At 62.4% G+C, this 19,878-nt stretch overlaps 21 non-coding genes across 21 annotated transcripts; all 21 read right to left on the reverse strand.

Annotated features, from left to right (window-relative positions):
• Positions 1-62: 62 nt before the first annotated feature.
• LOC143789103 (U1 spliceosomal RNA) lies at positions 63-226 on the reverse strand. The gene has a single exon (XR_013218902.1). It is a non-coding gene; the product is annotated as a U1 spliceosomal RNA (small nuclear RNA).
• Positions 227-1,020: 794 nt separating this feature from the next.
• LOC143789104 (U1 spliceosomal RNA) lies at positions 1,021-1,184 on the reverse strand. The gene has a single exon (XR_013218903.1). It is a non-coding gene; the product is annotated as a U1 spliceosomal RNA (small nuclear RNA).
• Positions 1,185-1,978: 794 nt separating this feature from the next.
• On the reverse strand, positions 1,979-2,142 carry LOC143789105 (U1 spliceosomal RNA). The gene has a single exon (XR_013218904.1). It is a non-coding gene; the product is annotated as a U1 spliceosomal RNA (small nuclear RNA).
• A 794-nt stretch (positions 2,143-2,936) lies between these two features.
• LOC143789106 (U1 spliceosomal RNA) lies at positions 2,937-3,100 on the reverse strand. Its single transcript, XR_013218905.1, has one exon. It is a non-coding gene; the product is annotated as a U1 spliceosomal RNA (small nuclear RNA).
• Positions 3,101-3,894: 794 nt separating this feature from the next.
• On the reverse strand, positions 3,895-4,058 carry LOC143789108 (U1 spliceosomal RNA). Its single transcript, XR_013218906.1, has one exon. It is a non-coding gene; the product is annotated as a U1 spliceosomal RNA (small nuclear RNA).
• Positions 4,059-4,852: 794 nt separating this feature from the next.
• Positions 4,853-5,016, reverse strand: LOC143789109 (U1 spliceosomal RNA). Its single transcript, XR_013218907.1, has one exon. It is a non-coding gene; the product is annotated as a U1 spliceosomal RNA (small nuclear RNA).
• A 794-nt stretch (positions 5,017-5,810) lies between these two features.
• Positions 5,811-5,974, reverse strand: LOC143789110 (U1 spliceosomal RNA). Its single transcript, XR_013218908.1, has one exon. It is a non-coding gene; the product is annotated as a U1 spliceosomal RNA (small nuclear RNA).
• Positions 5,975-6,768: 794 nt separating this feature from the next.
• Positions 6,769-6,932, reverse strand: LOC143789111 (U1 spliceosomal RNA). Its single transcript, XR_013218909.1, has one exon. It is a non-coding gene; the product is annotated as a U1 spliceosomal RNA (small nuclear RNA).
• Positions 6,933-7,726: 794 nt separating this feature from the next.
• Positions 7,727-7,890, reverse strand: LOC143789112 (U1 spliceosomal RNA). The gene has a single exon (XR_013218910.1). It is a non-coding gene; the product is annotated as a U1 spliceosomal RNA (small nuclear RNA).
• Positions 7,891-8,684: 794 nt separating this feature from the next.
• Positions 8,685-8,848, reverse strand: LOC143789070 (U1 spliceosomal RNA). The gene has a single exon (XR_013218872.1). It is a non-coding gene; the product is annotated as a U1 spliceosomal RNA (small nuclear RNA).
• A 1,106-nt stretch (positions 8,849-9,954) lies between these two features.
• Positions 9,955-10,118, reverse strand: LOC143789113 (U1 spliceosomal RNA). The gene has a single exon (XR_013218911.1). It is a non-coding gene; the product is annotated as a U1 spliceosomal RNA (small nuclear RNA).
• Positions 10,119-10,912: 794 nt separating this feature from the next.
• On the reverse strand, positions 10,913-11,076 carry LOC143789115 (U1 spliceosomal RNA). Its single transcript, XR_013218913.1, has one exon. It is a non-coding gene; the product is annotated as a U1 spliceosomal RNA (small nuclear RNA).
• Positions 11,077-11,870: 794 nt separating this feature from the next.
• Positions 11,871-12,034, reverse strand: LOC143789116 (U1 spliceosomal RNA). Its single transcript, XR_013218914.1, has one exon. It is a non-coding gene; the product is annotated as a U1 spliceosomal RNA (small nuclear RNA).
• A 796-nt stretch (positions 12,035-12,830) lies between these two features.
• LOC143789065 (U1 spliceosomal RNA) lies at positions 12,831-12,992 on the reverse strand. The gene has a single exon (XR_013218867.1). It is a non-coding gene; the product is annotated as a U1 spliceosomal RNA (small nuclear RNA).
• Positions 12,993-13,785: 793 nt separating this feature from the next.
• LOC143789117 (U1 spliceosomal RNA) lies at positions 13,786-13,949 on the reverse strand. The gene has a single exon (XR_013218915.1). It is a non-coding gene; the product is annotated as a U1 spliceosomal RNA (small nuclear RNA).
• A 795-nt stretch (positions 13,950-14,744) lies between these two features.
• On the reverse strand, positions 14,745-14,908 carry LOC143789118 (U1 spliceosomal RNA). Its single transcript, XR_013218916.1, has one exon. It is a non-coding gene; the product is annotated as a U1 spliceosomal RNA (small nuclear RNA).
• A 794-nt stretch (positions 14,909-15,702) lies between these two features.
• On the reverse strand, positions 15,703-15,866 carry LOC143789119 (U1 spliceosomal RNA). Its single transcript, XR_013218917.1, has one exon. It is a non-coding gene; the product is annotated as a U1 spliceosomal RNA (small nuclear RNA).
• Positions 15,867-16,660: 794 nt separating this feature from the next.
• On the reverse strand, positions 16,661-16,824 carry LOC143789008 (U1 spliceosomal RNA). Its single transcript, XR_013218813.1, has one exon. It is a non-coding gene; the product is annotated as a U1 spliceosomal RNA (small nuclear RNA).
• A 794-nt stretch (positions 16,825-17,618) lies between these two features.
• Positions 17,619-17,782, reverse strand: LOC143789009 (U1 spliceosomal RNA). The gene has a single exon (XR_013218814.1). It is a non-coding gene; the product is annotated as a U1 spliceosomal RNA (small nuclear RNA).
• Positions 17,783-18,576: 794 nt separating this feature from the next.
• Positions 18,577-18,740, reverse strand: LOC143789010 (U1 spliceosomal RNA). Its single transcript, XR_013218815.1, has one exon. It is a non-coding gene; the product is annotated as a U1 spliceosomal RNA (small nuclear RNA).
• Positions 18,741-19,534: 794 nt separating this feature from the next.
• Positions 19,535-19,698, reverse strand: LOC143789011 (U1 spliceosomal RNA). The gene has a single exon (XR_013218816.1). It is a non-coding gene; the product is annotated as a U1 spliceosomal RNA (small nuclear RNA).
• Positions 19,699-19,878: the final 180 nt, after the last annotated feature.

Raw genomic sequence — 19,878 nt, forward strand, 5'->3', positions numbered from 1 at the left:
TCCAAAGTCTCACGTTGGCTCAGCAGAGCATCTTTAGTGTTCTGTCTTTGACCATAGGAAATCAGGGGAAAGCGCGAACGCAGTCCCCCACTACCACAAATTATGCAGTCGAGTTTCCCGCATTTGGGGAAATCGCAGGGGTCAGCACACCCGGAGTGCAATGGATGAGCCTCACCCTGGGAGAACCACCTTAGTGATCATGGTATCTCCCCTGCCAGGTAAGTATGAGTTGGGGCCCGCCGGCCCGACGAGCGCCCCTCCGACGCAGCTCCCCAACATCGCGGAGTCTCGGGCCCGGAAGGGAGGGGGCGGGGGTGGCGTTCGGCACAGACCGCACGGAGGCTCCTCGAGTGGGAGGCGCCGGTCGCTCCCGACGCCCACTCCGCCCCCCACAGGGCAGGCCGAGCTCAAGTCCAAAGCCGCCCAAGATGCACAGCGGCAGCCTGAGTCATTTGCATAGAGGAGCGTTGGCTCCGCCCCAGCAGCCTCACGCTGCTGCGCTGGCCTGAGAACATGCTGTAGACAGCTCGAGCTCCAGCTGCCGGCCGGCACCCTCTCGTGACTCGCTCATCTCCGCTCAAGAGGATGCACGCTGGAGGGAGGCTCAAGGGCAGGAGGCCCAAACCGCAGCAGATAGCCGCGCACCAGCGGCCCACTCACAGGTCCAGCTCCAGCCCGAAGGCTGCGAGATGGGGATGCTGCAGGTGCCCTCCCGTGAGCGAGCGGGCGGGCCTGCCTGCCCCTGCAGACAAGCAGAGCAAGCCATGTCGTCACCAAGTCAATGAGATGCAAATGAGGTGATCATTCCCCACCAGCCAGGGGGGCCAAAAAAGGGCCAAAGTGTCAAGCAAAGGCAACAACCTCAAACAAAACCAAGCAAGCAGCGACGACACAGGGAAGGTGGCATCCTTCCCCCACAAGGGGGAGCCAAAGGCCACATCTGCCTGCTTTGAGCTTCTCCAAAGTCTCACGTTGGCTCAGCAGAGCATCTTTAGTGTTCTGTCTTTGACCATAGGAAATCAGGGGAAAGCGCGAACGCAGTCCCCCACTACCACAAATTATGCAGTCGAGTTTCCCGCATTTGGGGAAATCGCAGGGGTCAGCACACCCGGAGTGCAATGGATGAGCCTCACCCTGGGAGAACCACCTTAGTGATCATGGTATCTCCCCTGCCAGGTAAGTATGAGTTGGGGCCCGCCGGCCCGACGAGCGCCCCTCCGACGCAGCTCCCCAACATCGCGGAGTCTCGGGCCCGGAAGGGAGGGGGCGGGGGTGGCGTTCGGCACAGACCGCACGGAGGCTCCTCGAGTGGGAGGCGCCGGTCGCTCCCGACGCCCACTCCGCCCCCCACAGGGCAGGCCGAGCTCAAGTCCAAAGCCGCCCAAGATGCACAGCGGCAGCCTGAGTCATTTGCATAGAGGAGCGTTGGCTCCGCCCCAGCAGCCTCACGCTGCTGCGCTGGCCTGAGAACATGCTGTAGACAGCTCGAGCTCCAGCTGCCGGCCGGCACCCTCTCGTGACTCGCTCATCTCCGCTCAAGAGGATGCACGCTGGAGGGAGGCTCAAGGGCAGGAGGCCCAAACCGCAGCAGATAGCCGCGCACCAGCGGCCCACTCACAGGTCCAGCTCCAGCCCGAAGGCTGCGAGATGGGGATGCTGCAGGTGCCCTCCCGTGAGCGAGCGGGCGGGCCTGCCTGCCCCTGCAGACAAGCAGAGCAAGCCATGTCGTCACCAAGTCAATGAGATGCAAATGAGGTGATCATTCCCCACCAGCCAGGGGGGCCAAAAAAGGGCCAAAGTGTCAAGCAAAGGCAACAACCTCAAACAAAACCAAGCAAGCAGCGACGACACAGGGAAGGTGGCATCCTTCCCCCACAAGGGGGAGCCAAAGGCCACATCTGCCTGCTTTGAGCTTCTCCAAAGTCTCACGTTGGCTCAGCAGAGCATCTTTAGTGTTCTGTCTTTGACCATAGGAAATCAGGGGAAAGCGCGAACGCAGTCCCCCACTACCACAAATTATGCAGTCGAGTTTCCCGCATTTGGGGAAATCGCAGGGGTCAGCACACCCGGAGTGCAATGGATGAGCCTCACCCTGGGAGAACCACCTTAGTGATCATGGTATCTCCCCTGCCAGGTAAGTATGAGTTGGGGCCCGCCGGCCCGACGAGCGCCCCTCCGACGCAGCTCCCCAACATCGCGGAGTCTCGGGCCCGGAAGGGAGGGGGCGGGGGTGGCGTTCGGCACAGACCGCACGGAGGCTCCTCGAGTGGGAGGCGCCGGTCGCTCCCGACGCCCACTCCGCCCCCCACAGGGCAGGCCGAGCTCAAGTCCAAAGCCGCCCAAGATGCACAGCGGCAGCCTGAGTCATTTGCATAGAGGAGCGTTGGCTCCGCCCCAGCAGCCTCACGCTGCTGCGCTGGCCTGAGAACATGCTGTAGACAGCTCGAGCTCCAGCTGCCGGCCGGCACCCTCTCGTGACTCGCTCATCTCCGCTCAAGAGGATGCACGCTGGAGGGAGGCTCAAGGGCAGGAGGCCCAAACCGCAGCAGATAGCCGCGCACCAGCGGCCCACTCACAGGTCCAGCTCCAGCCCGAAGGCTGCGAGATGGGGATGCTGCAGGTGCCCTCCCGTGAGCGAGCGGGCGGGCCTGCCTGCCCCTGCAGACAAGCAGAGCAAGCCATGTCGTCACCAAGTCAATGAGATGCAAATGAGGTGATCATTCCCCACCAGCCAGGGGGGCCAAAAAAGGGCCAAAGTGTCAAGCAAAGGCAACAACCTCAAACAAAACCAAGCAAGCAGCGACGACACAGGGAAGGTGGCATCCTTCCCCCACAAGGGGGAGCCAAAGGCCACATCTGCCTGCTTTGAGCTTCTCCAAAGTCTCACGTTGGCTCAGCAGAGCATCTTTAGTGTTCTGTCTTTGACCATAGGAAATCAGGGGAAAGCGCGAACGCAGTCCCCCACTACCACAAATTATGCAGTCGAGTTTCCCGCATTTGGGGAAATCGCAGGGGTCAGCACACCCGGAGTGCAATGGATGAGCCTCACCCTGGGAGAACCACCTTAGTGATCATGGTATCTCCCCTGCCAGGTAAGTATGAGTTGGGGCCCGCCGGCCCGACGAGCGCCCCTCCGACGCAGCTCCCCAACATCGCGGAGTCTCGGGCCCGGAAGGGAGGGGGCGGGGGTGGCGTTCGGCACAGACCGCACGGAGGCTCCTCGAGTGGGAGGCGCCGGTCGCTCCCGACGCCCACTCCGCCCCCCACAGGGCAGGCCGAGCTCAAGTCCAAAGCCGCCCAAGATGCACAGCGGCAGCCTGAGTCATTTGCATAGAGGAGCGTTGGCTCCGCCCCAGCAGCCTCACGCTGCTGCGCTGGCCTGAGAACATGCTGTAGACAGCTCGAGCTCCAGCTGCCGGCCGGCACCCTCTCGTGACTCGCTCATCTCCGCTCAAGAGGATGCACGCTGGAGGGAGGCTCAAGGGCAGGAGGCCCAAACCGCAGCAGATAGCCGCGCACCAGCGGCCCACTCACAGGTCCAGCTCCAGCCCGAAGGCTGCGAGATGGGGATGCTGCAGGTGCCCTCCCGTGAGCGAGCGGGCGGGCCTGCCTGCCCCTGCAGACAAGCAGAGCAAGCCATGTCGTCACCAAGTCAATGAGATGCAAATGAGGTGATCATTCCCCACCAGCCAGGGGGGCCAAAAAAGGGCCAAAGTGTCAAGCAAAGGCAACAACCTCAAACAAAACCAAGCAAGCAGCGACGACACAGGGAAGGTGGCATCCTTCCCCCACAAGGGGGAGCCAAAGGCCACATCTGCCTGCTTTGAGCTTCTCCAAAGTCTCACGTTGGCTCAGCAGAGCATCTTTAGTGTTCTGTCTTTGACCATAGGAAATCAGGGGAAAGCGCGAACGCAGTCCCCCACTACCACAAATTATGCAGTCGAGTTTCCCGCATTTGGGGAAATCGCAGGGGTCAGCACACCCGGAGTGCAATGGATGAGCCTCACCCTGGGAGAACCACCTTAGTGATCATGGTATCTCCCCTGCCAGGTAAGTATGAGTTGGGGCCCGCCGGCCCGACGAGCGCCCCTCCGACGCAGCTCCCCAACATCGCGGAGTCTCGGGCCCGGAAGGGAGGGGGCGGGGGTGGCGTTCGGCACAGACCGCACGGAGGCTCCTCGAGTGGGAGGCGCCGGTCGCTCCCGACGCCCACTCCGCCCCCCACAGGGCAGGCCGAGCTCAAGTCCAAAGCCGCCCAAGATGCACAGCGGCAGCCTGAGTCATTTGCATAGAGGAGCGTTGGCTCCGCCCCAGCAGCCTCACGCTGCTGCGCTGGCCTGAGAACATGCTGTAGACAGCTCGAGCTCCAGCTGCCGGCCGGCACCCTCTCGTGACTCGCTCATCTCCGCTCAAGAGGATGCACGCTGGAGGGAGGCTCAAGGGCAGGAGGCCCAAACCGCAGCAGATAGCCGCGCACCAGCGGCCCACTCACAGGTCCAGCTCCAGCCCGAAGGCTGCGAGATGGGGATGCTGCAGGTGCCCTCCCGTGAGCGAGCGGGCGGGCCTGCCTGCCCCTGCAGACAAGCAGAGCAAGCCATGTCGTCACCAAGTCAATGAGATGCAAATGAGGTGATCATTCCCCACCAGCCAGGGGGGCCAAAAAAGGGCCAAAGTGTCAAGCAAAGGCAACAACCTCAAACAAAACCAAGCAAGCAGCGACGACACAGGGAAGGTGGCATCCTTCCCCCACAAGGGGGAGCCAAAGGCCACATCTGCCTGCTTTGAGCTTCTCCAAAGTCTCACGTTGGCTCAGCAGAGCATCTTTAGTGTTCTGTCTTTGACCATAGGAAATCAGGGGAAAGCGCGAACGCAGTCCCCCACTACCACAAATTATGCAGTCGAGTTTCCCGCATTTGGGGAAATCGCAGGGGTCAGCACACCCGGAGTGCAATGGATGAGCCTCACCCTGGGAGAACCACCTTAGTGATCATGGTATCTCCCCTGCCAGGTAAGTATGAGTTGGGGCCCGCCGGCCCGACGAGCGCCCCTCCGACGCAGCTCCCCAACATCGCGGAGTCTCGGGCCCGGAAGGGAGGGGGCGGGGGTGGCGTTCGGCACAGACCGCACGGAGGCTCCTCGAGTGGGAGGCGCCGGTCGCTCCCGACGCCCACTCCGCCCCCCACAGGGCAGGCCGAGCTCAAGTCCAAAGCCGCCCAAGATGCACAGCGGCAGCCTGAGTCATTTGCATAGAGGAGCGTTGGCTCCGCCCCAGCAGCCTCACGCTGCTGCGCTGGCCTGAGAACATGCTGTAGACAGCTCGAGCTCCAGCTGCCGGCCGGCACCCTCTCGTGACTCGCTCATCTCCGCTCAAGAGGATGCACGCTGGAGGGAGGCTCAAGGGCAGGAGGCCCAAACCGCAGCAGATAGCCGCGCACCAGCGGCCCACTCACAGGTCCAGCTCCAGCCCGAAGGCTGCGAGATGGGGATGCTGCAGGTGCCCTCCCGTGAGCGAGCGGGCGGGCCTGCCTGCCCCTGCAGACAAGCAGAGCAAGCCATGTCGTCACCAAGTCAATGAGATGCAAATGAGGTGATCATTCCCCACCAGCCAGGGGGGCCAAAAAAGGGCCAAAGTGTCAAGCAAAGGCAACAACCTCAAACAAAACCAAGCAAGCAGCGACGACACAGGGAAGGTGGCATCCTTCCCCCACAAGGGGGAGCCAAAGGCCACATCTGCCTGCTTTGAGCTTCTCCAAAGTCTCACGTTGGCTCAGCAGAGCATCTTTAGTGTTCTGTCTTTGACCATAGGAAATCAGGGGAAAGCGCGAACGCAGTCCCCCACTACCACAAATTATGCAGTCGAGTTTCCCGCATTTGGGGAAATCGCAGGGGTCAGCACACCCGGAGTGCAATGGATGAGCCTCACCCTGGGAGAACCACCTTAGTGATCATGGTATCTCCCCTGCCAGGTAAGTATGAGTTGGGGCCCGCCGGCCCGACGAGCGCCCCTCCGACGCAGCTCCCCAACATCGCGGAGTCTCGGGCCCGGAAGGGAGGGGGCGGGGGTGGCGTTCGGCACAGACCGCACGGAGGCTCCTCGAGTGGGAGGCGCCGGTCGCTCCCGACGCCCACTCCGCCCCCCACAGGGCAGGCCGAGCTCAAGTCCAAAGCCGCCCAAGATGCACAGCGGCAGCCTGAGTCATTTGCATAGAGGAGCGTTGGCTCCGCCCCAGCAGCCTCACGCTGCTGCGCTGGCCTGAGAACATGCTGTAGACAGCTCGAGCTCCAGCTGCCGGCCGGCACCCTCTCGTGACTCGCTCATCTCCGCTCAAGAGGATGCACGCTGGAGGGAGGCTCAAGGGCAGGAGGCCCAAACCGCAGCAGATAGCCGCGCACCAGCGGCCCACTCACAGGTCCAGCTCCAGCCCGAAGGCTGCGAGATGGGGATGCTGCAGGTGCCCTCCCGTGAGCGAGCGGGCGGGCCTGCCTGCCCCTGCAGACAAGCAGAGCAAGCCATGTCGTCACCAAGTCAATGAGATGCAAATGAGGTGATCATTCCCCACCAGCCAGGGGGGCCAAAAAAGGGCCAAAGTGTCAAGCAAAGGCAACAACCTCAAACAAAACCAAGCAAGCAGCGACGACACAGGGAAGGTGGCATCCTTCCCCCACAAGGGGGAGCCAAAGGCCACATCTGCCTGCTTTGAGCTTCTCCAAAGTCTCACGTTGGCTCAGCAGAGCATCTTTAGTGTTCTGTCTTTGACCATAGGAAATCAGGGGAAAGCGCGAACGCAGTCCCCCACTACCACAAATTATGCAGTCGAGTTTCCCGCATTTGGGGAAATCGCAGGGGTCAGCACACCCGGAGTGCAATGGATGAGCCTCACCCTGGGAGAACCACCTTAGTGATCATGGTATCTCCCCTGCCAGGTAAGTATGAGTTGGGGCCCGCCGGCCCGACGAGCGCCCCTCCGACGCAGCTCCCCAACATCGCGGAGTCTCGGGCCCGGAAGGGAGGGGGCGGGGGTGGCGTTCGGCACAGACCGCACGGAGGCTCCTCGAGTGGGAGGCGCCGGTCGCTCCCGACGCCCACTCCGCCCCCCACAGGGCAGGCCGAGCTCAAGTCCAAAGCCGCCCAAGATGCACAGCGGCAGCCTGAGTCATTTGCATAGAGGAGCGTTGGCTCCGCCCCAGCAGCCTCACGCTGCTGCGCTGGCCTGAGAACATGCTGTAGACAGCTCGAGCTCCAGCTGCCGGCCGGCACCCTCTCGTGACTCGCTCATCTCCGCTCAAGAGGATGCACGCTGGAGGGAGGCTCAAGGGCAGGAGGCCCAAACCGCAGCAGATAGCCGCGCACCAGCGGCCCACTCACAGGTCCAGCTCCAGCCCGAAGGCTGCGAGATGGGGATGCTGCAGGTGCCCTCCCGTGAGCGAGCGGGCGGGCCTGCCTGCCCCTGCAGACAAGCAGAGCAAGCCATGTCGTCACCAAGTCAATGAGATGCAAATGAGGTGATCATTCCCCACCAGCCAGGGGGGCCAAAAAAGGGCCAAAGTGTCAAGCAAAGGCAACAACCTCAAACAAAACCAAGCAAGCAGCGACGACACAGGGAAGGTGGCATCCTTCCCCCACAAGGGGGAGCCAAAGGCCACATCTGCCTGCTTTGAGCTTCTCCAAAGTCTCACGTTGGCTCAGCAGAGCATCTTTAGTGTTCTGTCTTTGACCATAGGAAATCAGGGGAAAGCGCGAACGCAGTCCCCCACTACCACAAATTATGCAGTCGAGTTTCCCGCATTTGGGGAAATCGCAGGGGTCAGCACACCCGGAGTGCAATGGATGAGCCTCACCCTGGGAGAACCACCTTAGTGATCATGGTATCTCCCCTGCCAGGTAAGTATGAGTTGGGGCCCGCCGGCCCGACGAGCGCCCCTCCGACGCAGCTCCCCAACATCGCGGAGTCTCGGGCCCGGAAGGGAGGGGGCGGGGGTGGCGTTCGGCACAGACCGCACGGAGGCTCCTCGAGTGGGAGGCGCCGGTCGCTCCCGACGCCCACTCCGCCCCCCACAGGGCAGGCCGAGCTCAAGTCCAAAGCCGCCCAAGATGCACAGCGGCAGCCTGAGTCATTTGCATAGAGGAGCGTTGGCTCCGCCCCAGCAGCCTCACGCTGCTGCGCTGGCCTGAGAACATGCTGTAGACAGCTCGAGCTCCAGCTGCCGGCCGGCACCCTCTCGTGACTCGCTCATCTCCGCTCAAGAGGATGCACGCTGGAGGGAGGCTCAAGGGCAGGAGGCCCAAACCGCAGCAGATAGCCGCGCACCAGCGGCCCACTCACAGGTCCAGCTCCAGCCCGAAGGCTGCGAGATGGGGATGCTGCAGGTGCCCTCCCGTGAGCGAGCGGGCGGGCCTGCCTGCCCCTGCAGACAAGCAGAGCAAGCCATGTCGTCACCAAGTCAATGAGATGCAAATGAGGTGATCATTCCCCACCAGCCAGGGGGGCCAAAAAAGGGCCAAAGTGTCAAGCAAAGGCAACAACCTCAAACAAAACCAAGCAAGCAGCGACGACACAGGGAAGGTGGCATCCTTCCCCCACAAGGGGGAGCCAAAGGCCACATCTGCCTGCTTTGAGCTTCTCCAAAGTCTCACGTTGGCTCAGCAGAGCATCTTTAGTGTTCTGTCTTTGACCATAGGAAATCAGGGGAAAGCGCGAACGCAGTCCCCCACTACCACAAATTATGCAGTCGAGTTTCCCGCATTTGGGGAAATCGCAGGGGTCAGCACACCCGGAGTGCAATGGATGAGCCTCACCCTGGGAGAACCACCTTAGTGATCATGGTATCTCCCCTGCCAGGGAAGGCTACGTTCAGATTTGCGGCTAGCGCCGCAGCGTCGGGCGCCGCAGCGGCGCCGCATGCATCATGCGCCCCTATATTTAACATGGGGGCGCATGGACATGCGGTGCACTTGCTTTTTGCGCCGCATGCGTCCCTGCGGCGCCCGCGTCTGGGCGCGGAGGACGCAGCAAGTTGCATTTTTGCTGCGTCCAAATTCAATGGAAAAAAGGACGCATGCGGCGCAAAAAGCAGCGTTGTGCATGTGTTCACATTTGCGCTGTGCGTTGCGGCGGCGACGCTGCGGCGCACACCGCAAATGTGAACGTAGCCTAAGTATGAGTTGGGGCCCGCCGGCCCGACGAGCGCCCCTCCGACGCAGCTCCCCAACATCGCGGAGTCTCGGGCCCGGAAGGGAGGGGGCGGGGGTGGCGTTCGGCACAGACCGCACGGAGGCTCCTCGAGTGGGAGGCGCCGGTCGCTCCCGACGCCCACTCCGCCCCCCACAGGGCAGGCCGAGCTCAAGTCCAAAGCCGCCCAAGATGCACAGCGGCAGCCTGAGTCATTTGCATAGAGGAGCGTTGGCTCCGCCCCAGCAGCCTCACGCTGCTGCGCTGGCCTGAGAACATGCTGTAGACAGCTCGAGCTCCAGCTGCCGGCCGGCACCCTCTCGTGACTCGCTCATCTCCGCTCAAGAGGATGCACGCTGGAGGGAGGCTCAAGGGCAGGAGGCCCAAACCGCAGCAGATAGCCGCGCACCAGCGGCCCACTCACAGGTCCAGCTCCAGCCCGAAGGCTGCGAGATGGGGATGCTGCAGGTGCCCTCCCGTGAGCGAGCGGGCGGGCCTGCCTGCCCCTGCAGACAAGCAGAGCAAGCCATGTCGTCACCAAGTCAATGAGATGCAAATGAGGTGATCATTCCCCACCAGCCAGGGGGGCCAAAAAAGGGCCAAAGTGTCAAGCAAAGGCAACAACCTCAAACAAAACCAAGAAAGCAGCGACGACACAGGGAAGGTGGCATCCTTCCCCCACAAGGGGGAGCCAAAGGCCACATCTGCCTGCTTTGAGCTTCTCCAAAGTCTCACGTTGGCTCAGCAGAGCATCTTTAGTGTTCTGTCTTTGACCATAGGAAATCAGGGGAAAGCGCGAACGCAGTCCCCCACTACCACAAATTATGCAGTCGAGTTTCCCGCATTTGGGGAAATCGCAGGGGTCAGCACACCCGGAGTGCAATGGATGAGCCTCACCCTGGGAGAACCACCTTAGTGATCATGGTATCTCCCCTGCCAGGTAAGTATGAGTTGGGGCCCGCCGGCCCGACGAGCGCCCCTCCGACGCAGCTCCCCAACATCGCGGAGTCTCGGGCCCGGAAGGGAGGGGGCGGGGGTGGCGTTCGGCACAGACCGCACGGAGGCTCCTCGAGTGGGAGGCGCCGGTCGCTCCCGACGCCCACTCCGCCCCCCACAGGGCAGGCCGAGCTCAAGTCCAAAGCCGCCCAAGATGCACAGCGGCAGCCTGAGTCATTTGCATAGAGGAGCGTTGGCTCCGCCCCAGCAGCCTCACGCTGCTGCGCTGGCCTGAGAACATGCTGTAGACAGCTCGAGCTCCAGCTGCCGGCCGGCACCCTCTCGTGACTCGCTCATCTCCGCTCAAGAGGATGCACGCTGGAGGGAGGCTCAAGGGCAGGAGGCCCAAACCGCAGCAGATAGCCGCGCACCAGCGGCCCACTCACAGGTCCAGCTCCAGCCCGAAGGCTGCGAGATGGGGATGCTGCAGGTGCCCTCCCGTGAGCGAGCGGGCGGGCCTGCCTGCCCCTGCAGACAAGCAGAGCAAGCCATGTCGTCACCAAGTCAATGAGATGCAAATGAGGTGATCATTCCCCACCAGCCAGGGGGGCCAAAAAAGGGCCAAAGTGTCAAGCAAAGGCAACAACCTCAAACAAAACCAAGCAAGCAGCGACGACACAGGGAAGGTGGCATCCTTCCCCCACAAGGGGGAGCCAAAGGCCACATCTGCCTGCTTTGAGCTTCTCCAAAGTCTCACGTTGGCTCAGCAGAGCATCTTTAGTGTTCTGTCTTTGACCATAGGAAATCAGGGGAAAGCGCGAACGCAGTCCCCCACTACCACAAATTATGCAGTCGAGTTTCCCGCATTTGGGGAAATCGCAGGGGTCAGCACACCCGGAGTGCAATGGATGAGCCTCACCCTGGGAGAACCACCTTAGTGATCATGGTATCTCCCCTGCCAGGTAAGTATGAGTTGGGGCCCGCCGGCCCGACGAGCGCCCCTCCGACGCAGCTCCCCAACATCGCGGAGTCTCGGGCCCGGAAGGGAGGGGGCGGGGGTGGCGTTCGGCACAGACCGCACGGAGGCTCCTCGAGTGGGAGGCGCCGGTCGCTCCCGACGCCCACTCCGCCCCCCACAGGGCAGGCCGAGCTCAAGTCCAAAGCCGCCCAAGATGCACAGCGGCAGCCTGAGTCATTTGCATAGAGGAGCGTTGGCTCCGCCCCAGCAGCCTCACGCTGCTGCGCTGGCCTGAGAACATGCTGTAGACAGCTCGAGCTCCAGCTGCCGGCCGGCACCCTCTCGTGACTCGCTCATCTCCGCTCAAGAGGATGCACGCTGGAGGGAGGCTCAAGGGCAGGAGGCCCAAACCGCAGCAGATAGCCGCGCACCAGCGGCCCACTCACAGGTCCAGCTCCAGCCCGAAGGCTGCGAGATGGGGATGCTGCAGGTGCCCTCCCGTGAGCGAGCGGGCGGGCCTGCCTGCCCCTGCAGACAAGCAGAGCAAGCCATGTCGTCACCAAGTCAATGAGATGCAAATGAGGTGATCATTCCCCACCAGCCAGGGGGGCCAAAAAAGGGCCAAAGTGTCAAGCAAAGGCAACAACCTCAAACAAAACCAAGCAAGCAGCGACGACACAGGGAAGGTGGCATCCTTCCCCCACAAGGGGGAGCCAAAGGCCACATCTGCCTGCTTTGAGCTTCTCCAAAGTCTCACGTTGGCTCAGCAGAGCATCTTTAGTGTTCTGTCTTTGACCATAGGAAATCAGGGGAAAGCGCGAACGCAGTCCCCCACTACCACAAATTATGCAGTCGAGTTTCCCGCATTTGGGGAAATCGCAGGGGTCAGCACACCCGGAGTGCAATGGATGAGCCTCACCCTGGGAGAACCACCTTAGTGATCATGGTATCTCCCCTGCCAGGTAAGTATGAGTTGGGGCCCGCCGGCCCGACGAGCGCCCCTCCGACGCAGCTCCCCAACATCGCGGAGTCTCGGGCCCGGAAGGGAGGGGGCGGGGGTGGCGTTCGGCACAGACCGCACGGAGGCTCCTCGAGTGGGAGGCGCCGGTCGCTCCCGACGCCCACTCCGCCCCCCACAGGGCAGGCCGAGCTCAAGTCCAAAGCCGCCCAAGATGCACAGCGGCAGCCTGAGTCATTTGCATAGAGGAGCGTTGGCTCCGCCCCAGCAGCCTCACGCTGCTGCGCTGGCCTGAGAACATGCCTGTAGACAGCTCGAGCTCCACTGCCGGCCGGCACCCTCTCGTGACTCGCTCATCTCCGCTCAAGAGGATGCACGCTGGAGGGAGGCTCAAGGGCAGGAGGCCCAAACCGCCAGCAGATAGCCGCGCACCAGCGGCCCACTCACAGGTCCAGCTCCAGCCCGAAGGCTGCGAGATGGGGATGCTGCAGGTGCCCTCCCGTGAGCGAGCGGGCGGGCCTGCCTGCCCCTGCAGACAAGCAGAGCAAGGCCATGTCGTCACCAAGTCAATGAGATGCAAATGAGGTGATCATTCCCCACCAGCCAGGGGGGCCAAAAAAGGGCCAAAGTGTCAGGCAAAGGCAACAACCTCAAACAAACCAAGCAAGCAGCGACGACACAGGGAAGGTGGCATCCTTCCCCCACAAGGGGGAGCCAAGGCCACATCTGCCTGCTTTGAGCTTCTCCAAAGTCTCACGTTGGCTCAGCAGAGCATCTTTAGTGTTCTGTCTTTGACCATAGGAAATCAGGGGGAAAGCGCGAACGCAGTCCCCACTACCACAAATTATGCAGTCGAGTTTCCCGCATTTGGGGAAATCGCAGGGGTCAGCACACCCGGAGTGCAATGGATGAGCCTCACCCTGGGAGAACCACCTTAGTGATCATGGTATCTCCCCTGCCAGGTAAGTATGAGTTGGGGCCCGCCGGCCCGACGAGCGCCCCTCCGACGCAGCTCCCAACATCGCGGAGTCTCGGGCCCGGAAGGGAGGGGGCGGGGGTGGCGTTCGGCACAGACCGCACGGAGGCTCCTCGAGTGGGAGGCGCCGGTCGCTCCCGACGCCCACTCCGCCCCCACAGGGCAGGCCGAGCTCAAGTCCAAAGCCGCCCAAGATGCACAGCGGCAGCCTGAGTCATTTGCATAGAGGAGCGTTGGCTCCGCCCCAGCAGCCTCACGCTGCTGCGCTGGCCTGAGAACATGCTGTAGACAGCTCGAGCTCCAGCTGCCGGCCGGCACCCTCTCGTGACTCGCTCATCTCCGCTCAAGAGGATGCACGCTGGAGGGAGGCTCAAGGGCAGGAGGCCCAAACCGCAGCAGATAGCCGCGCACCAGCGGCCCACTCACAGGTCCAGCTCCAGCCCGAAGGCTGCGAGATGGGGATGCTGCAGGTGCCCTCCCGTGAGCGAGCGGGCGGGCCTGCCTGCCCCTGCAGACAAGCAGAGCAAGCCATGTCGTCACCAAGTCAATGAGATGCAAATGAGGTGATCATTCCCCACCAGCCAGGGGGGCCAAAAAAGGGCCAAAGTGTCAAGCAAAGGCAACAACCTCAAACAAAACCAAGCAAGCAGCGACGACACAGGGAAGGTGGCATCCTTCCCCCACAAGGGGGGAGCCAAAGGCCACATCTGCCTGCTTTGAGCTTCTCCAAAGTCTCACGTTGGCTCAGCAGAGCATCTTTAGTGTTCTGTCTTTGACCATAGGAAATCAGGGGAAAGCGCGAACGCAGTCCCCCACTACCACAAATTATGCAGTCGAGTTTCCCGCATTTGGGGAAATCGCAGGGGTCAGCACACCCGGAGTGCAATGGATGAGCCTCACCCTGGGAGAACCACCTTAGTGATCATGGTATCTCCCCTGCCAGGTAAGTATGAGTTGGGGCCCGCCGGCCCGACGAGCGCCCCTCCGACGCAGCTCCCCAACATCGCGGAGTCTCGGGCCCGGAAGGGAGGGGGGCGGGGGTGGCGTTCGGCACAGACCGCACGGAGGCTCCTCGAGTGGGAGGCGCCGGTCGCTCCCGACGCCCACTCCGCCCCCCACAGGGCAGGCCGAGCTCAAGTCCAAAGCCGCCCAAGATGCACAGCGGCAGCCTGAGTCATTTGCATAGAGGAGCGTTGGCTCCGCCCCAGCAGCCTCACGCTGCTGCGCTGGCCTGAGAACATGCTGTAGACAGCTCGAGCTCCAGCTGCCGGCCGGCACCCTCTCGTGACTCGCTCATCTCCGCTCAAGAGGATGCACGCTGGAGGGAGGCTCAAGGGCAGGAGGCCCAAACCGCAGCAGATAGCCGCGCACCAGCGGCCCACTCACAGGTCCAGCTCCAGCCCGAAGGCTGCGAGATGGGGATGCTGCAGGTGCCCTCCCGTGAGCGAGCGGGCGGGCCTGCCTGCCCCTGCAGACAAGCAGAGCAAGCCATGTCGTCACCAAGTCAATGAGATGCAAATGAGGTGATCATTCCCCACCAGCCAGGGGGGCCAAAAAAGGGCCAAAGTGTCAAGCAAAGGCAACAACCTCAAACAAAACCAAGCAAGCAGCGACGACACAGGGAAGGTGGCATCCTTCCCCCACAAGGGGGAGCCAAAGGCCACATCTGCCTGCTTTGAGCTTCTCCAAAGTCTCACGTTGGCTCAGCAGAGCATCTTTAGTGTTCTGTCTTTGACCATAGGAAATCAGGGGAAAGCGCGAACGCAGTCCCCCACTACCACAAATTATGCAGTCGAGTTTCCCGCATTTGGGGAAATCGCAGGGGTCAGCACACCCGGAGTGCAATGGATGAGCCTCACCCTGGGAGAACCACCTTAGTGATCATGGTATCTCCCCTGCCAGGTAAGTATGAGTTGGGGCCCGCCGGCCCGACGAGCGCCCCTCCGACGCAGCTCCCCAACATCGCGGAGTCTCGGGCCCGGAAGGGAGGGGGCGGGGGTGGCGTTCGGCACAGACCGCACGGAGGCTCCTCGAGTGGGAGGCGCCGGTCGCTCCCGACGCCCACTCCGCCCCCCACAGGGCAGGCCGAGCTCAAGTCCAAAGCCGCCCAAGATGCACAGCGGCAGCCTGAGTCATTTGCATAGAGGAGCGTTGGCTCCGCCCCAGCAGCCTCACGCTGCTGCGCTGGCCTGAGAACATGCTGTAGACAGCTCGAGCTCCAGCTGCCGGCCGGCACCCTCTCGTGACTCGCTCATCTCCGCTCAAGAGGATGCACGCTGGAGGGAGGCTCAAGGGCAGGAGGCCCAAACCGCAGCAGATAGCCGCGCACCAGCGGCCCACTCACAGGTCCAGCTCCAGCCCGAAGGCTGCGAGATGGGGATGCTGCAGGTGCCCTCCCGTGAGCGAGCGGGCGGGCCTGCCTGCCCCTGCAGACAAGCAGAGCAAGCCATGTCGTCACCAAGTCAATGAGATGCAAATGAGGTGATCATTCCCCACCAGCCAGGGGGGCCAAAAAAGGGCCAAAGTGTCAAGCAAAGGCAACAACCTCAAACAAAACCAAGCAAGCAGCGACGACACAGGGAAGGTGGCATCCTTCCCCCACAAGGGGGAGCCAAAGGCCACATCTGCCTGCTTTGAGCTTCTCCAAAGTCTCACGTTGGCTCAGCAGAGCATCTTTAGTGTTCTGTCTTTGACCATAGGAAATCAGGGGAAAGCGCGAACGCAGTCCCCCACTACCACAAATTATGCAGTCGAGTTTCCCGCATTTGGGGAAATCGCAGGGGTCAGCACACCCGGAGTGCAATGGATGAGCCTCACCCTGGGAGAACCACCTTAGTGATCATGGTATCTCCCCTGCCAGGTAAGTATGAGTTGGGGCCCGCCGGCCCGACGAGCGCCCCTCCGACGCAGCTCCCCAACATCGCGGAGTCTCGGGCCCGGAAGGGAGGGGGCGGGGGTGGCGTTCGGCACAGACCGCACGGAGGCTCCTCGAGTGGGAGGCGCCGGTCGCTCCCGACGCCCACTCCGCCCCCCACAGGGCAGGCCGAGCTCAAGTCCAAAGCCGCCCAAGATGCACAGCGGCAGCCTGAGTCATTTGCATAGAGGAGCGTTGGCTCCGCCCCAGCAGCCTCACGCTGCTGCGCTGGCCTGAGAACATGCTGTAGACAGCTCGAGCTCCAGCTGCCGGCCGGCACCCTCTCGTGACTCGCTCATCTCCGCTCAAGAGGATGCACGCTGGAGGGAGGCTCAAGGGCAGGAGGCCCAAACCGCAGCAGATAGCCGCGCACCAGCGGCCCACTCACAGGTCCAGCTCCAGCCCGAAGGCTGCGAGATGGGGATGCTGCAGGTGCCCTCCCGTGAGCGAGCGGGCGGGCCTGCCTGCCCCTGCAGACAAGCAGAGCAAGCCATGTCGTCACCAAGTCAATGAGATGCAAATGAGGTGATCATTCCCCACCAGCCAGGGGGGCCAAAAAAGGGCCAAAGTGTCAAGCAAAGGCAACAACCTCAAACAAAACCAAGCAAGCAGCGACGACACAGGGAAGGTGGCATCCTTCCCCCACAAGGGGGAGCCAAAGGCCACATCTGCCTGCTTTGAGCTTCTCCAAAGTCTCACGTTGGCTCAGCAGAGCATCTTTAGTGTTCTGTCTTTGACCATAGGAAATCAGGGGAAAGCGCGAACGCAGTCCCCCACTACCACAAATTATGCAGTCGAGTTTCCCGCATTTGGGGAAATCGCAGGGGTCAGCACACCCGGAGTGCAATGGATGAGCCTCACCCTGGGAGAACCACCTTAGTGATCATGGTATCTCCCCTGCCAGGTAAGTATGAGTTGGGGCCCGCCGGCCCGACGAGCGCCCCTCCGACGCAGCTCCCCAACATCGCGGAGTCTCGGGCCCGGAAGGGAGGGGGCGGGGGTGGCGTTCGGCACAGACCGCACGGAGGCTCCTCGAGTGGGAGGCGCCGGTCGCTCCCGACGCCCACTCCGCCCCCCACAGGGCAGGCCGAGCTCAAGTCCAAAGCCGCCCAAGATGCACAGCGGCAGCCTGAGTCATTTGCATAGAGGAGCGTTGGCTCCGCCCCAGCAGCCTCACGCTGCTGCGCTGGCCTGAGAACATGCTGTAGACAGCTCGAGCTCCAGCTGCCGGCCGGCACCCTCTCGTGACTCGCTCATCTCCGCTCAAGAGGATGCACGCTGGAGGGAGGCTCAAGGGCAGGAGGCCCAAACCGCAGCAGATAGCCGCGCACCAGCGGCCCACTCACAGGTCCAGCTCCAGCCCGAAGGCTGCGAGATGGGGATGCTGCAGGTGCCCTCCCGTGAGCGAGCGGGCGGGCCTGCCTGCCCCTGCAGACAAGCAGAGCAAGCCATGTCGTCACCAAGTCAATGAGATGCAAATGAGGTGATCATTCCCCACCAGCCAGGGGGGCCAAAAAAGGGCCAAAGTGTCAAGCAAAGGCAACAACCTCAAACAAAACCAAGCAAGCAGCGACGACACAGGGAAGGTGGCATCCTTCCCCCACAAGGGGGAGCCAAAGGCCACATCTGCCTGCTTTGAGCTTCTCCAAAGTCTCACGTTGGCTCAGCAGAGCATCTTTAGTGTTCTGTCTTTGACCATAGGAAATCAGGGGAAAGCGCGAACGCAGTCCCCCACTACCACAAATTATGCAGTCGAGTTTCCCGCATTTGGGGAAATCGCAGGGGTCAGCACACCCGGAGTGCAATGGATGAGCCTCACCCTGGGAGAACCACCTTAGTGATCATGGTATCTCCCCTGCCAGGTAAGTATGAGTTGGGGCCCGCCGGCCCGACGAGCGCCCCTCCGACGCAGCTCCCCAACATCGCGGAGTCTCGGGCCCGGAAGGGAGGGGGCGGGGGTGGCGTTCGGCACAGACCGCACGGAGGCTCCTCGAGTGGGAGGCGCCGGTCGCTCCCGACGCCCACTCCGCCCCCCACAGGGCAGGCCGAGCTCAAGTCCAAAGCCGCCCAAGATGCACAGCGGCAGCCTGAGTCATTTGCATAGAGGAGCGTTGGCTCCGCCCCAGCAGCCTCACGCTGCTGCGCTGGCCTGAGAACATGCTGTAGACAGCTCGAGCTCCAGCTGCCGGCCGGCACCCTCTCGTGACTCGCTCATCTCCGCTCAAGAGGATGCACGCTGGAGGGAGGCTCAAGGGCAGGAGGCCCAAACCGCAGCAGATAGCCGCGCACCAGCGGCCCACTCACAGGTCCAGCTCCAGCCCGAAGGCTGCGAGATGGGGATGCTGCAGGTGCCCTCCCGTGAGCGAGCGGGCGGGCCTGCCTGCCCCTGCAGACAAGCAGAGCAAGCCATGTCGTCACCAAGTCAATGAGATGCAAATGAGGTGATCATTCCCCACCAGCCAGGGGGGCCAAAAAAGGGCCAAAGTGTCAAGCAAAGGCAACAACCTCAAACAAAACCAAGCAAGCAGCGACGACACAGGGAAGGTGGCATCCTTCCCCCACAAGGGGGAGCCAAAGGCCACATCTGCCTGCTTTGAGCTTCTCCAAAGTCTCACGTTGGCTCAGCAGAGCATCTTTAGTGTTCTGTCTTTGACCATAGGAAATCAGGGGAAAGCGCGAACGCAGTCCCCCACTACCACAAATTATGCAGTCGAGTTTCCCGCATTTGGGGAAATCGCAGGGGTCAGCACACCCGGAGTGCAATGGATGAGCCTCACCCTGGGAGAACCACCTTAGTGATCATGGTATCTCCCCTGCCAGGTAAGTATGAGTTGGGGCCCGCCGGCCCGACGAGCGCCCCTCCGACGCAGCTCCCCAACATCGCGGAGTCTCGGGCCCGGAAGGGAGGGGGCGGGGGTGGCGTTCGGCACAGACCGCACGGAGGCTCCTCGAGTGGGAGGCGCCGGTCGCTCCCGACGCCCACTCCGCCCCCCACAGGGCAGGCCGAGCTCAAGTCCAAAGCCGCCCAAGATGCACAGCGGCAGCCTGAGTCATTTGCATAGAGGAGCGTTGGCTCCGCCCCAGCAGCCTCACGCTGCTGCGCTGGCCTGAGAACATGCTGTAGACAGCTCGAGCTCCAGCTGCCGGCCGGCACCCTCTCGTGACTCGCTCATCTCCGCTCAAGAGGATGCACGCTGGAGGGAGGCTCAAGGGCAGGAGGCCCAAACCGCAGCAGATAGCCGCGCACCAGCGGCCCACTCACAGGTCCAGCTCCAGCCCGAAGGCTGCGAGATGGGGATGCTGCAGGTGCCCTCCCGTGAGCGAGCGGGCGGGCCTGCCTGCCCCTGCAGACAAGCAGAGCAAGCCATGTCGTCACCAAGTCAATGAGATGCAAATGAGGTGATCATTCCCCACCAGCCAGGGGGGCCAAAAAAGGGCCAAAGTGTCAAGCAAAGGCAACAACCTCAAACAAAACCAAGCAAGCAGCGACGACACAGGGAAGGTGGCATCCTTCCCCCACAAGGGGGAGCCAAAGGCCACATCTGCCTGCTTTGAGCTTCTCCAAAGTCTCACGTTGGCTCAGCAGAGCATCTTTAGTGTTCTGTCTTTGACCATAGGAAATCAGGGGAAAGCGCGAACGCAGTCCCCCACTACCACAAATTATGCAGTCGAGTTTCCCGCATTTGGGGAAATCGCAGGGGTCAGCACACCCGGAGTGCAATGGATGAGCCTCACCCTGGGAGAACCACCTTAGTGATCATGGTATCTCCCCTGCCAGGTAAGTATGAGTTGGGGCCCGCCGGCCCGACGAGCGCCCCTCCGACGCAGCTCCCCAACATCGCGGAGTCTCGGGCCCGGAAGGGAGGGGGCGGGGGTGGCGTTCGGCACAGACCGCACGGAGGCTCCTCGAGTGGGAGGCGCCGGTCGCTCCCGACGCCCACTCCGCCCCCCACAGGGCAGGCCGAG

This window comes from Ranitomeya variabilis, assembly GCF_051348905.1.
Source record: "Ranitomeya variabilis isolate aRanVar5 chromosome 1 unlocalized genomic scaffold, aRanVar5.hap1 SUPER_1_unloc_2, whole genome shotgun sequence".
Taxonomy (NCBI): Eukaryota; Metazoa; Chordata; class Amphibia; order Anura; family Dendrobatidae; genus Ranitomeya; species Ranitomeya variabilis.